General features: G+C 40.0%; 1 pseudogene; it reads right to left on the bottom strand.

Moving 5' to 3' along the window:
• Window positions 1-1,197: 1,197 nt before the first annotated feature.
• LOC140522748 (H-2 class II histocompatibility antigen, A-S alpha chain-like) lies at window positions 1,198-15,369 on the bottom strand (annotated as a pseudogene).
• Window positions 15,370-15,668: the final 299 nt, after the last annotated feature.

The raw sequence follows: 15,668 nt of genomic DNA, 5'->3' as shown, positions 1-15,668 counted from the left end.
AATATGGACACCCTGTCCTCAGTTTCTCTGCTCCTTCACTGGAGACAAGGTCTGAAAAGAGACCCCAGGTTTCCATCTAGACCTGAACCTAAAGAGGAAATCACCACTGAGACAGGTGTTTGGGAGAATTTATTAATTCATTACTCAGGTTTGATCCATCAGAAATGGCTTGTAAGGTGTTCTAGAAAATGTAAAACAGAGACTGTAAGAATAATTATAACCATAACTAATATTTCAAAAAGGAAGAGATGAACAGAAATAGACTATGAAGACCTGGGTGCCTAGAAACAAAGTCCATCCATGCTTGATTCCCCAGAGATGCCTCACAAGTATTTGGAGGTAGAGTGTGTTATGTATCACAGGATCAAAAAAAAAAAAAACACAACCCATCCCACTTTCATAGTCCTAGTTTAGAAAGACCATATATAATCACGTGGATCCAAAGATATTACTTTGTTAGTAGTAATGTTAGGGGTTTAATGAGCTGGAGTCTATGGGAATAGGAAGCCTTACTCAAATTTATTAGAAGCCAGGATCTTAGAACTCTATCTGCCACATATTGCATTCTTAAGACAGAACAGAAGTTGTATAGCATTCTGAGTTCTATGGGTGAAGTAGCATCTTCTCAATGTTGAATAAGTAAGCAGTCATCTGCCATGCATAAAGCACCTTGAATGATACTTGAGACACAAAGATAAAAGTGAACAAACAGTTCCGGCCCTCAAGGAACTTACATTTTACTGGGGGTAGTACAAAATAGTCACAGTGAACTCCAGCAGCCCACAGAGAAGGAAAGAAGAGAAATTTAAACTATAGGAAGAAATAATAAAGCTCAGCAAAGAAGGTTAGGGCTTGGTGAGCTCAGAGGGACTGATACCGTAATTAATAACCATGCAGGGTTAGGGGAAGAAACAAGGAAGAAATGGACAACACTAACTTGGAGCTGTGATCAGAGGCCATGACTTATTAGGAAATTAAATCCCAGAGCAAGAACCTGTTATTTCTTGCCCATTGTGTCTCTTTCTTGAGAAGGGTTATTATTGCCTCGAGTAGGAAATAGCAGGAGACTGTTGGAACCAAGACTCTCCTAAATCTCTGACCTTCCCCCTCCCTGCTCTCCACGCACCTCTGTTCACTGCTATCTCAGTTCAGTTTCTTTTTTCTCCTTTCAGTAAGTGCTCCTGTTCCCTCCATCTCCTAACATTCTCTGAAATATCCTCTAATGCCAAGTGGTGACTCACAGGAGTTATTGAAGCCAGGAGAGGGAGACACTGCCCCAAGCATGCACCTGGAAGTAAGGATGGTGCCCACAATGATGCCCAACAGACTCACAGTCAGGCCTAGGGCACGGATGAGAATGTTTGCTTTCTCCAGCAGTGCAGCTGATATCAGGGACTCTGGGAAGAAAGACAGGCCTGGGGTGAGAGGGCACAACAGTGTACATGGTAAAAAGGATCAAGGAAGGGAGAATTTTTCATAATCAGGCCTTGTTAGTTTTGGAAAAAGGGTAGAATTTAGGGTTTCCTGCTTATTAGGTGCTGAAGGAATGATACATAACAGACAATTAGGAGGTCAACTGAGTAAAGGATTCCTTACCCCAGTGGTGAAGGAGTGACTTCTCTAGGTCCCAGAGTACTTCCTTGCAGTCATAGACACCTTCAGTGGAAGGGATGAAGGTGAGGTAACTCACTTTCTGAAAAGAATAGTCTGCCTGAGGATAGAAGTAGGTCTTCATTACCTCTGTGGTGACTATTTGCCCACTATACAGTCATGTGTTGTTGATCACAGGTGGGAAGATGTTGTCCACAAGACAGATGGGTGTGTTTGCCTAGCCTGGCTCCATGGGAGTTCTTGAGAACACAGTCACTGCAGGAACTTCTAGAGTGGGGATATAACTTTGTTGAGAATTTCCCTCAATGGGTCCCTATCACTGAACCGAATCCCAAAGCAAGCATTCCCTGCAATCCTCCAAATATCCCCAAGATTATGAGAGGGAAGGTCTCTGATATTCTCTATCATTTCCTCCACCCCCACCAAAGTATCCTAGTTCTGATACTGGTGATAACTTTACTCAGTTGACCTCCCAATGGTCTCCCTTCCCCTACCTCCAAAAAACTATGTATCTTTCCTTCATCCCCTAAGAGATAAACAGCCTATGCTAAATTATATCCTTTTCTGGTTTGGGGAGAGACCCATAGAAAAAGTATGTGTACATATTATTGCCCAAGGGGAACAAGGAAAATGTCCTTCTGGGGATTATATGACTCTGCCAAGGAACTAAGGAGGCTTCTGATACAGAGAAAAATTTACTAGGAAGAGAGAAAGAAACATTGTGGATTCTGGCCTCAAGGTGGGAAGCCTTGAGGCTCCTCTTGAAAAAGAAGGAAGTCATCTGAAAGGTGGGAGAGAGTTTCTGGTTTATGGAGTGAGAGAAATTCTGGGTGATAGAGAAGATGGACATCATGAAGGTGACATTGGGTACCATTTGTGGCAGTAGTAGAACTAGAACTTCTCATCAGTAAGTCCAAGATATTCTTTATCATAGTCAAGCTTCTCAGTCCTCCTTGGGGTCAAACCTGGCAAAACTGCCAAACTCAGGTAGCCACCATATAATCTTCTTCTGAGGATCCACATAAAACAATTCATCCTCATCAAAATCATTTGTGTACTGTCCTGAGGGCCCCTAAGACTGGTAGACACTTGTGCCAAAGGTGCCCACATGGTCGACCAGTAGGAGAGCAGGAAGGGGGAAGAACATGAGAGTGGGAGAGAAAGAATATTGCTACTTGAATTTATGACCACAGATTGAGATCCTAAGAGTATGGGTCCAAATTCAGGAAAATTCTAAGAGTTTGGGATAGAATTGACAGATGCAGAGGACATCCATTCATATGCAGCAGAGATAATGCTGAGAAATATAAAAGAGACATTCAGATTTTTGTGGATAGACTACTGAACTTGGAGTCGGGAAAAACTGAGTTCATATTTGGCTTCAGACATTCACTAGCTGTGTGACCATGGGCAAGTCACTGAAATCTCCATTTGCCTTAGTTTCCTCTCCTGTAAAATGGTGATAATAATAGTGTCTACCTCCCAGGATTGTTGTGAAGATCATATAAGATTGCACAACACCTGGTACATAATAAGTACTAAGTAAATGTTAGTGATGATAATGATGATGATGGTGATAATGATGATGATGATGATGATGAAGGAAGAGTCTTTTGGGGAGTTGGGTTCATGATCAGAAGAGAAAATACTGTAGAACATGTAACAAAGGGAATCTTAGAGATGAATTTTTGAGGACAATAAAGAAAAATTCACAATTAAAACACTGAGAAATCAGATTTTATGTAGAAGACAGTACCTGACAATCTGCTTTATAAATATAGAACGTACTGCTTATAGTATGGAATGCATTCTATATTTGTTGTCATAAATAGTCCCAACTGAACTGTAATGGGTAGAAAAGGTTGTAATGGGTAAAAAACACAGAACTTGGAGAGGTATAAGTTCAAATTCTGCTTCAGGAACCCATTAGTCATGTGACCACAGACAAATCTCTTAGCCTCTTAGGACCTATCTTTCCTTATCTAAAAATGGGTACAATAACAATAAAAACTTTATACACATCATATTTTTTAAGGCCACAGATATCATTACTCCCATTTTATAGATGAAAAAACCTGTGACTCAGAACTTAAGACTTGAATTTTTGCCTCCCTTTTTACAGCTCTGTCACTCTTCACTATGCATTTTGATAACTCTGCTATATCATATTGCCTTATACTGTACAATTTAACCTCATGGGATTGTGATGAGACTCAATCATAATAATACACGTGATGTATTCTGTAAATGTCAATCATCATTATTACTAATACCATTGACTATTTCTTTTTAAATATGATGCCCAGTTTAACACTTGCAGCAGCATTTTGAATTTTTATGTCTCCTAAGCTCATTGATTCACTTATTTACATTTTTATCCTATTCAATTTGATTCAGTTCAGTTCAGTTCAATGTTCACTAAGAAGAAATTATGTGCAAAGAGCCAGAGAAAGGGATGAGAGAAAAGAAAGACAAATGAAAATAAAGCTAAGGAAAAAGAAGGTAAGTAAAGGAAAAAGAGAAGAGGAAAGAAAGAGGAAATAGAGGGAGAGGGAAAGAGAGAGAGAGAAGAGAGAGAGAGAGAGAGAGAGAGAGAGAGAGAGAGAGAGAGAGAGAGAGAGAGAGAGAGAGAGAGAGAGAATCCATGTTTTCAAGGATTTTATCTTTTTCTTCAGAGCAGGCTCATGGCATAAAGAAATTCAAAATATAGGGTGGCACAAAACCACAGAGGTATGTTGCTGGCTATTTAAAACTAAGAAAAATAGAAATATAGGCAAGAAGCATGGAACATAGTGATCTTGCCAGCTTTTGTGATCGCTGGAATTCATATACACAGAAGGATTGAAAGGATCTTGGGTATTGGAAGATGGAACAAAACTGCGGTGCCTCAGATCTAGAAAGCTCTTTTCAGGCTTGTTGAAAGCCCCTGAAACTATATCAAAAGATATAGGCTTCTCTTTCTAACTGTACACTTTGAATATTGTCCTGATCTTATCAAGATCTTTCTTGGTCAAGACCATCAGGAAGTTTATTGAAAATAAAGTTAAGGATATTAACTTGTCTGTAATAATAATAATAATAATAATAATAATAATAATAATAATAATAATAATAATAATAATAGCTAGTATTTATATAGCCCTAGGTTTGCAAATGCTTTACATATGCTATCTTATTTTATCTTCAAAATAATTCTGGAAGGTGGATGGTACTATTATCCCCATTTTACAGAAGACATTTAGGTAGACAGAAGTTAAATGACTTCTCAGGGCCTGAAGGTGGATTTTAAATCAATTCTTCCTGACTCCAAGTCTAGTGCTCTATCCACTGCACCATCTAGCAACAAAATTTTGAAATGTTGTGCTTAAATCTGGCATTCAAGAAGTACATAGAGGAAGTGAGGAAAGACTGATAAAGAAAAACATGATGGGAAAGTGGGTTTAGGACAAAATAAAACATTTAGATTGAGAAGAGGTAATTAGAATGAAATGAAATAATGAATGCTATAGCAAAATGAAGTTGTCACTAAATCCACAAAATGTAGAACTGATAACTCTCCCCCACCCCATCTCCCCCTACAATTTTTATTTTGCTACTTGAAAGTGCTCATCAGAGGGGGGAAAAGAAGGTGAACTGTATGCTTTTAGTCGTATAATTTCTGCCAGAGTGAAATGTAGACTTCTTGGTTTTGTATTTTAAGCTCTTTACAATCCAATTCCAGCCTCCTTTTTGAGACTTATACATCACTCTCTTCACACATTTTACCATCCAGTCAAATTAACTGTTCTTTCTCTTTGGTATTCCTTTTCCCTTTACGGTGCCTCTATACACTTAATCACTGTGCCTAAATCACTGAATGGGTGTTGTCTCAGACAAACTTAGATCTGGGAAAGACCTTAGCTTGAAAAAGCCAAGGTCTCCTAGCACAGTTGGAGCCATCTCCAGTCATCCTGATCTATATCTTGCCACTGGGCCCAGAAGGCTTGGGAAGAGAGAGTGAGACTGATGACTTTGCATAGCCCTGCCTCACTTAAATCCAATTTATTTGCAAGTCATGACATCATCTTCTGAGTGCCATTCATCCTCTTTGAGAATGAAGGAAAAACAACAGCCTCAGTACAGGTTATCCCTCATACGTAGTTCAGCTCAAGTGCTGCTGTCTAGAAGAGACTTGACTCCTTCATTTGCTGGTGTCTCCTTCATCCTCGATTTTCTTATATTGCTTCTGTACACATTTTAATCTCTCTAGATACACACACAGATACACACACACACATATGGATACATACGATAAGTGTGTATACATTTTATATCTATATACATACATACATATATATATATACAACATATACACATATAAAATAGGGAGATCTACATAAGTATGCATGTGTTGTTTTTCACTCAGAATGTAAACTCCTGGGTAGAATGAACTAATTCATTTTTTTTCTTTCTCCCTATAGGCTAGCACAGTGCCTAACATATAGTTAGCATTGACTGAATGCTTTTTGGTTGATTAATTGAAAGAGAAAGTTTAAGAATTCATAAAGGTTAGCCATCAACAGACCTAAACAAGTTTAGATAAATTTATTTATTTTTTATTTTTTAAATTTATTTATTTAACTTTTAACATTCATTTTCACAAAATTTTGGGTTCCAAATTTTCTCCCCATTTCTCCCCTCCCCCCTCCCCCAAATGCCAAGCATTCTAATTGTCCCTATCACCAATCTGCCCTCTCTTCTATCATCCCTCCCTTCCCTTGTCCCCATCTTCTCTTTTGTCCTGTAGGGCCAGACAGCTTTCTATACTCCATTACCTGTATTTCTTATTTCCTAGGAGTAAGAACAATACTCAACAGTTGTTCCTAAAACTTTGACTTCCAACTTCTCTTCATCCCTCCCTCCCCACCCATTCCCTTTGGGAAGCAAGCAATTCAATATAGGCCATATCTCTGTAGTTTTGCACATGATTTCCATGATAACCATGTTGGGTAAGACTAACTATATTTCCCTCGATCCTATCCTGCCCCCCATTGCTTCTGTTCTCTCTTTGGATCCTGTCCCTCCCCAAGAGTGTTGACCTCAAATTGCTCCCTCCTCCCACTGCCCTCCCTTTCATCATCTCTCCCACCCCTCCTATCCCCTTCTCCCCCACTTTCCTGTATTGTAAGATAGGCTTTCATACCAAAATGAATGTGCATTTTATTCCTTCCTTTAGTACAATGTGATGAGAGTAAACTTCATGTTTTTCTCTCACCTCCCCTCTTTTTACCTCCACTAAAAAGTCTTTTGCTTGCCTCTTTTACGAGAGATAATTTGCTCCATTCCATTTCTCCCTTTCTCCTCCCAATATATTTCTCTCTCACCCCCTAATTTCATTTTTTAAGATATGATCCCATCCTATTCAATTCACTCTGTGCTATGTGTGTGTGTGTGTGTGTGTGTGTGTGTGTGTGTGTATAATCCCACCAACTACCCAGATACTGAACAGTTTCACAAGTTACAAATATTGTCTTTCCATGTAGGAATGTAAACAGTTCAGCTTTAGTAAGTCCCTTATGACTTCTCTTTGCTGTTTACCTTTTCGTGCTTCTCTTCATTCTTGTGTTTGAAAGTCAAATTTTCTTTTCAGCTCTGGTCTTTTCATCAAGAATGCTTGAAAGTCCTCTATTTCATTGAAAGACCATTTTTTCCCCTGAAGTATTATGCTCAGTTTTGCTGGGTAGGTGATTCTTGGTTTTAGTCCTCCTTCCTTTGACTTCTGCGATAGCATATTCCACGCCCTTCTATCTCTTAAGGTAGAAGGTGCCAGATTCTGTGTTATCCTGATTGTATTTCCACAATACTTGAGTTGTTTCTTTCTAGCTGCTTGCAATATTTTCTCCTTGACCTGGGAACTCTGGAATTTGGCCACAATGTTCCTAGGAGTTTCTCTTTTTGCATCTCTTTCCAGTGGTGACCGGTTGATTCTTTCAATATTTATTTTGCCCTCTGGTTCTAGAATCTCAGGGCAGTTTTCCTTGATCATTTCATGAAAGATGATGTCTAGGCTCTTTTTTTGATCATGGCTTTCAGGTAGTCCCATAATTTTTAAATTGTCTCTCCTGGATCTATTTTCCAGGTCACTTGTTTTTGCAGTGAGATATTTCACATTATCTTCCATGTTTTCACTCTTTTGGTTTTGTTTTGTGATTTCTTGGTTTCTCATAAAGTCATTAGCCTCCATCTGTTCCATTCGAATTTTGAAAGAACTATTTTCTTCAGTAAGCTTTTGAACCTCCTTTTCCATTTGGCTAATTCTGCTTTTTAAAGCACTCTTCTCCTCATTGGCTTTTTGAACCTCTTTTGCCAATTGAGTTAACCTATTTTTCAAGGTGTTATTTTCTTCAGCATTCTTTCAGCATTTAGCAAGGTGTTGACCTGTTTTTCATGCTTTTCTTGCATTCTCTCATTTCTCTTCCCAGTTTTTCTTCCACCTCCCTAACTTGATTTTCAAAATCCTTTCTGAGTTCTTCCATGGCCTGAGCCCACTGAATATTTATTTTGCGTGTTTGGGATACAGAAGCCTTGACTTCTGTATTTTTCCCTGATGGTAAGCCTTGTTCTTCCTCATCTGAAAGGATGGGAGGAGATATCTGTTCACCAAGAAAGTAGCCTTCTATGGTCTTACTTTTTTCCCCTTTTTTGGGCATTTTCCCAGCCAGTGACTTGACTTCTGAGAGTCCTCTCCACACCCACCTCCCTTCCAGATCCACCCAGCCAGTGCTTGGGGTCTGAGATTCAAATGCTGCTCCCAAGCCTCAGGGCTTTTGGTGGGGGCAGGGCTGCTATTCAGTGTGAGAGTAAGTTCAGGTGATCAGGTGGGGGCAGGGCCACCTCAGGGGGCTCAGTTCCCTCAAGGGGTTTATGCAGAGACCTTCTACAATGGATCTGAGCTCCTGCCTGCTTTGGGAGCCCCTGTCTGCTGCTGCCTCCATTGCTGCCTCTCGAGGGGGCCTGAGTTATAGGGACACCCCGCTCCCCTCTCGGGGAGCCAAAAAGACTCTCTCACTGACCTTTAGCACCCGAGAGTGGAGATACCTGCGTGGCTGCTGGAGATTCTGTCCCTGAAGCCTGCTCAGATCTGCTCCTCTCAGTGTTGCTGGGCCAAGGCAGGGCTGGGCTCTGCTCTGGGTCCAATGCTCAACGGATCTTTGGTGTCGGTTTTTCAGGTCACTCTGGAACAGAAATCTCCTCCAGTCCATTGTTCTGTGGCTTCTGCTGCTCCAGAATTTGTTGGGAATACTTCTTTACAGGTATTTTATAGGCTGTGGGTTTTGGAGCTAGCATATGTGGGTCTTTCTACTCCACCATCTTGGCTCCTCCCCTATCATATTCTCTTTAACTCTTATCTCTTACAAGCTAAATATGGCCAGTTCCTTCAATAGATCCTTATGCAGCATACCCTAAAATCAGTTCACCCAATCATCTGCCTCTGGGTCAACTGCATGGCTCAGTGGATAGAAGCCTGGAATGAAAGTCAAGAAGACCAAAATTCAAATCTAGCCTCAGATAGTCACTGGCCCTGTGGTCCTGGGCAATCACTTACCCTGTGGCTGCCTCAGTTTCCTCAATATTTTATAAATGGGTGGTAATAATAGCATCCACCTTCCAGGATTATTTTGAAGATCAAATGAGATTTTTGTGAAGTTCTTTGCATGATGACTGGAAAACAGTAGGCATTTTGATAAATGTTTGTTTCCTTCCCTCCTTTCTATATGCTACTTCACTGAAAGTTTTCAAGGAGTTGCTATATGAATACTTGTTAAATATAAAAGGGGGTTCCTGATCAGTTATTGGTTCAATTAAATGTTAACTAACATCTCTCCCAGCTACTAGGCTCTGTCACTCTGCAATTGTGGAAATGACTGCCAATAGCTTGCTTAACTACTTGAGTTTCCAGAATATTTGCATTTTATTGTATTGTATAGTAGGTTTACTTAGCATTTGTGTTCAAGTCATTTGACCTCTCTTGGCCTCAATTTTCACATCTACAAAAAAAAAGATGTTAGACCAAGTGGGTTCTAAGTGTCCTTACAGCTCATATTCTCTGATTCCAGACAAGGAATTTTAGAGATTACATGATAAAAGAGGGGATGTGCAAACCTTCCAGTTAATAAATTTCAGGTACCACATTAAGCCAGTAGGAAAGATGCTCCTCAGATCACATCTTATCAAAGACCATCTACATATATATCCTGAAAGTAAGACTGCCTCTTCCCTCAAAAATCCTGTTTAGATGTGTTCTGTGATGAGAGTGACCTCTGTGGAATTTCCTCCTGCCCTGAACTCCACAGAAAGTCCTTTAATAGAACAACAGAAGGTCATACTTTCCATAAAGGGGAAAGAAGGTATTCCAAGGAACAGGGGAGTCATTTAAGGGTTTTTTTTTCTTCATTGGTTGAATCTTTTTCTGTCAAGTTTTAGATCATCTCAGGTGATCTTCAACAAAGACCTTTTTTCCAAACTTCAGCCCTGCTTCATCACTGTCACTGCTCCCACTGCTCTGGGTAGTCACTGCTCTGACAATCAATCTCCTATTAACTCCCAAGGAAAAAATGATCCACAGCTATTACTTGATCCCAGAGACACTCATCCTGGCTACACTACTAAGTTCCCAAAGAGTCAGGGCCATTAAAGGTGAGTGCACTGGGAATGGAGCTTGGAAAAGGTGATAGGGATGGCAATTAGTCAGTAGAGGGATATAACCATAAATATTCTCTGGTTTCCTCAGTGTGAGCATGTGTATATTGGGGGAAAAGTATACTTAGGGAAAAATGTCACTTTGCATTGGTGAAAACATGCAGATGCTGTAATCTCCCCTCCCAGTTATTGAACTAAGTACCAAAATAAATATTGATGATTGACTACAGTAACTGTGAAATTTATTAGAGTGATCTGAGATCATTTTTTCATTATAAAAATTTTTAAAGATTAATTTAGTTACTCATCAAAAATAAATTTATCAGGGGGCAGAGCCAAGATGGCAAACTAGAAAGACACACTTATGCAGGGTCTTCCCTACAGCCCATAAAATACCTGTAGAGAGGGACACTCAACAAATTTTGGAGCAGCAGAAGTGGAGAACAACAAACTGGAGGAGATTTCCAGCCCACGGTGACCTGAAAGGCCCACGGAAACTTCGGTTGCACTGGACATGGAACCAAGCTTCGAGCCCAGCCCAGCCTTGGCCGAGTGGCAGTGTGGCATGAGGAGACTCTGGGAGAAGGACACCTTGGGAGGGAATCTCCAGTTGCAGTAGCAGGTCCTCAGATTCCTTGGCCCACAGGCGCCAAAGGTCAGTGACAGGGTTTTATCAGCAGGCCAGGAAGGGAGAAGTGCCTTCCCATAGCTCTGGCAGCAGGCAGAGGCCACAGAGCCTGCACAGCAGCCTGCACGGAAGCTCTATTGTTGTAGCATAAAAACCTCTGGGGGAATTGAAGAGCTCAGTCTTACCTCAGCCCTGGGTGGAGGCCCTGGGCGAGCTGGTCTTTGTCTCAGACTGAATGAGGGTCCTGCCCATCTAGCTTATCTGAAAATCAGCCCCCAGTGCTGACTTGGGAACTGGAGGCCAAGTGGCTGTGGAGAGGTATCTGCTAAGATTCTGGGCACAAAAATCCCTCTCTGCATCCAGAGCAGTACATGCTTGATTGTGCCACCTTGGAGGAGCTGAGATCTCACAGATTACCAGAGTATACCCCACTCTTGACAAAGGACCCAAAAGTCAAGTAACTGGTTGGGAAAATGCCCAAAAAAGGGGAAAAAAGTAAGACCATAGAAGGCTACTTTCTTGGTGAACAGATATCTCCTCCCATCCTTTCAGATGAGGAAGAACAAGGCTTACCATCAGGGAAAAATACAGAAGTCAAGGCTTCTGTATCCCAAACACGCAAAATAAATATTCAGTGGGCTCAGGCCATGGAAGAACTCAGAAAGGATTTTGAAAATCAAGTTAGGGAGGTGGAAGAAAAACTGGGAAGAGAAATGAGAGAATGCAAGAAAAGCATGAAAAACAGGTCAACACCTTGCTAAATGCTGAAAGAATGCTGAAGAAAATAACACCTTGAAAAATAGGTTAACTCAATTGGCAAAAGAGGTTCAAAAAGCCAATGAGGAGAAGAGTGCTTTAAAAAGCAGAATTAGCCAAATGGAAAAGGAGGTTCAAAAGCTTACTGAAGAAAATAGTTCTTTCAAAATTCGAATGGAACAGATGGAGGCTAATGACTTTATGAGAAACCAAGAAATCACAAAACAAAACCAAAAGAGTGAAAACATGGAAGATAATGTGAAATATCTCACTGCAAAAACAAGTGACCTGGAAAATAGATCCAGGAGAGACAATTTAAAAATTATGGGACTACCTGAAAGCCATGATCAAAAAAAGAGCCTAGACATCATCTTTCATGAAATGATCAAGGAAAACTGCCCTGAGATTCTAGAACCAGAGGGCAAAATAAATATTGAAAGAATCAACCGGTCACCACTGGAAAGAGATGCAAAAAGAGAAACTCCTAGGAACATTGTGGCCAAATTCCAGAGTTCCCAGGTCAAGGAGAAAATATTGCAAGCAGCTAGAAAGAAACAACTCAAGTATTGTGGAAATACAATCAGGATAACACAGAATCTGGCACCTTCTACCTTAAGAGATAGAAGGGCGTGGAATATGCTATCGCAGAAGTCAAAGGAAGGAGGACTAAAACCAAGAATCACCTACCCAGCAAAACTGAGCATAATACTTCAGGGGAAAAAATGGTCTTTCAATGAAATAGAGGACTTTCAAGCATTCTTGATGAAAAGACCAGAGCTGAAAAGAAAATTTGACTTTCAAACACAAGAATGAAGAGAAGCACGAAAAGGTAAACAGCAAAGAGAAGTCATAAGGGACTTACTAAAGCTGAACTGTTTACATTCCTACATGGAAAGACAATATTTGTAACTTGTGAAACTGTTCAGTATCTGGGTAGTTGGTGGGATTATACACACACACACACACACACACACACACACACACACATAGCACAGAGTGAATTGAATAGGATGGGATCATATCTTAAAAAATGAAATTAGGGGGTGAGAGAGAAATATATTGGGAGGAGAAAGGGAGAAATGGAATGGAGCAAATTATCTCTCGTAAAAGAGGCAAGCAAAAGACTTTTTAGTGGAGGTAAAAAGAGGGGAGGTGAGAGAAAAACATGAAGTTTACTCTCATCACATTGTACTAAAGGAAGGAATAAAATGCACATTCATTTTGGTATGAAAGCCTATCTTACAATACAGGAAAGTGGGGGAGAAGGGGATAGGAGGGGTGGGAGAGATGATGAAAGGGAGGGCAGTGGGAGGAGGGAGCAATTTGAGGTCAACACTCTTGGGGAGGGACAGGATCCAAAGAGAGAACAGAAGCAATGGGGGGCAGGATAGGATCGAGGGAAATATAGTTAGTCTTACCCAACATGGTTATCATGGAAATCATGTGCAAAACTACAGAGATATGGCCTATATTGAATTGCTTGCTTCCCAAAGGGAATGGGTGGGGAGGGAGGGATGAAGAGAAGTTGGAAGTCAAAGTTTTAGGAACAACTGTTGAGTATTGTTCTTACTCCTAGGAAATAAGAAATACAGGTAATGGAGTATAGAAAGCTATCTGGCCCTACAGGACAAAAGAGAAGATGGGGACAAGGGAAGGGAGGGATGATAGAAGAGAGGGCAGATTGGTGATAGGGACAATTAAAATGCTCGGTGTTTTGGGGTGGGGGGAGGGGAGAAATGGGGAGAAGATTTGGAACCCAAAATTTTGTGAAAATGAATGTTTAAAGTTAAATAAAGAAATTTTTTAAAAAATTTAAAAAAGAGAGAATATGATAGATTTCTCCAAATCTTTAAGAGTATTATATGGAAAAGGTACTTGCACATCTGACCCCAGAGGACAGAACTAGCAGCAAAGGATGGAATCTACAGAGTTAGATTTTGTCTTTAGATGAAGAAAAACTTCCTCAACATTAGACCTACATAAAAGTGGGGATAAAGGATACTGTTTTACTTACCTTCTCAAAGGATAAGGGAGGGGGTTTGAAGTGAAAATTAAAAAAAAAAAAGAATTTAAAAAAAAAGAATAAAAATCCATAAAATGGGATTAAATGCAAGCAAAAATAAAGATAGTTCCTACCCTCAAGGAGCTTACATACTAAGTTCTTAAATTTTAATGGCCTCCATTTATTTTGAGATTTAGAGTTTCTGGCCTCATTCTCACAGTACTGAGTGATTGTTCTGGATTCCTCTTCAGTAACTTCCCTTCACTCTTAACTTCTGAATGTGTCTTTTAAAATCCAAATTGGTAAATAAATTTACTGTACACACACAACAGTCTCTTTAGACAGTGCCCTCTTTCCTTGGAATCCCATTGGGATTATGTATGATACTACAATGTCTTTTTTGAGAATTTTCCAGGCCTTTTGGATTACCTCTAGGCTCTCTCTAAACCCTGACACCTACTCTCGTACAAGTCAGATTATGTCTCAGGAGATTGATGGATCTCCTCAGGACCTCTCTTGTAGAAAGGAGACTCAAATTCCTTTTTTGTAAAATGTACATAACAGCATTTGCATTGCATTACTTTTGGTGTCCTTGTGAGGAAGTTCTCAGCTTTTCACTACATATTTCCATTAGGCTGGAACAATTACCATATTTTACACAATTATAACTTGAATAGCTTAAATCAGAATACCCCTGTGACTACTTCAGGAAATTCCTTATTTGCACTTATTAGGACCTAGTGAGAAAAAGGATTATTTTCTTATTATATTAATAACCAGTTTCTATGCAGGACCAACTTTCCCTCAATCAAAGTTCAGTCTCTCAAGGACATTTCTGACACTGACCAAAGAATTCACTCCACCAAGATCATCTTATCTAGGTGGAATTGTTACTATACCTCTATCATTGTTCTACTCAGTTAAGACTGGGTGGAGAATAGGGCCTGGTCTGGCTTGAGATGAGTCTGTTTCTACAAACATGATCAGAGTCACTTATCATCCAGCCCCTCAGTAGAATAAGGCTATTTCTTATTATAATATAATATTCATTCTCTCATTAATTGTTAACCAATCTGAGTTAATTTCCACACACATGGGGAACAGCCCCATTCCCAAAGGTCATTCATCAGTTATTTGACTCATTAGTTATATTGAGTTTGAAACAGGTTTTCCTTGAAATAGGACCCAGGAGGGAGATCAATTTAAATGATGCTATTCATGGGGCTAATTCATGAGTATGGGTTACAACCATGTTGCTTGGTCACTACCTATTAATAGGACATGAGGCTGATTTCTCTCCACATTTGTGGAGAAGACTCCAGTCCCATATTTTACCTATAAAATATTCCAATTTAATTCAATTCAATCATTTATTTAGCACCCACCAACTTTGCTATGCATAATTCTTAGTGGAAATGGTATTTTTTAATTCCAGAAGTGGGCCAAAGACTATCTACCTGAGTCTTATTTGAGGGTAGATTACCTCGCTTATAAACCCAGTGTTCAACCTAAAGCAATCCACTTACATTGTTGAACTTACATGGGCATCCTTATACTGAAAGATAATCAAATCAGGGACTTCTTGTCACCTTCCTTACCTTCCCTCCACCAATGCTAAAAAGTCCAAAAACCATAAACGTATGATCATGTCTTCATTAGCTAGCAAGGTTGTAATAGGTGTCATTAAAGACATGGTTCAAAAACATCTGAAAAAGGAAACAGTAAACATATGAGTTTGCATAGATTCATCAAGAACAGGTCTTACCAGTCTAACTCTGTTTCTTGTTTTGTGACAGATTTGTTGTGTTTGTCCTTTGTTGCCAAAGAAGACCATGCCATCAGATAAATGATGACATGACTTTGACTTGACTTTGTTTTGAGTGAGGGAGAGCTGTGCAAGGTCACCAGCCTCACTTCTCCTCCAGAGCCATCTGAATCCAGTGACCAGATATTCATCAGGATGACTAGAGATGACCCAGGATGAACTGGGAG

Source organism: Notamacropus eugenii, chromosome 2 (assembly GCF_028372415.1).
Source record: "Notamacropus eugenii isolate mMacEug1 chromosome 2, mMacEug1.pri_v2, whole genome shotgun sequence".
NCBI lineage: Eukaryota > Metazoa > Chordata > Mammalia > Diprotodontia > Macropodidae > Notamacropus > Notamacropus eugenii.
The sequence above is the reverse complement of the archived record's forward strand: the minus strand, read 5'-3'. Positions and strand labels throughout refer to the sequence as shown.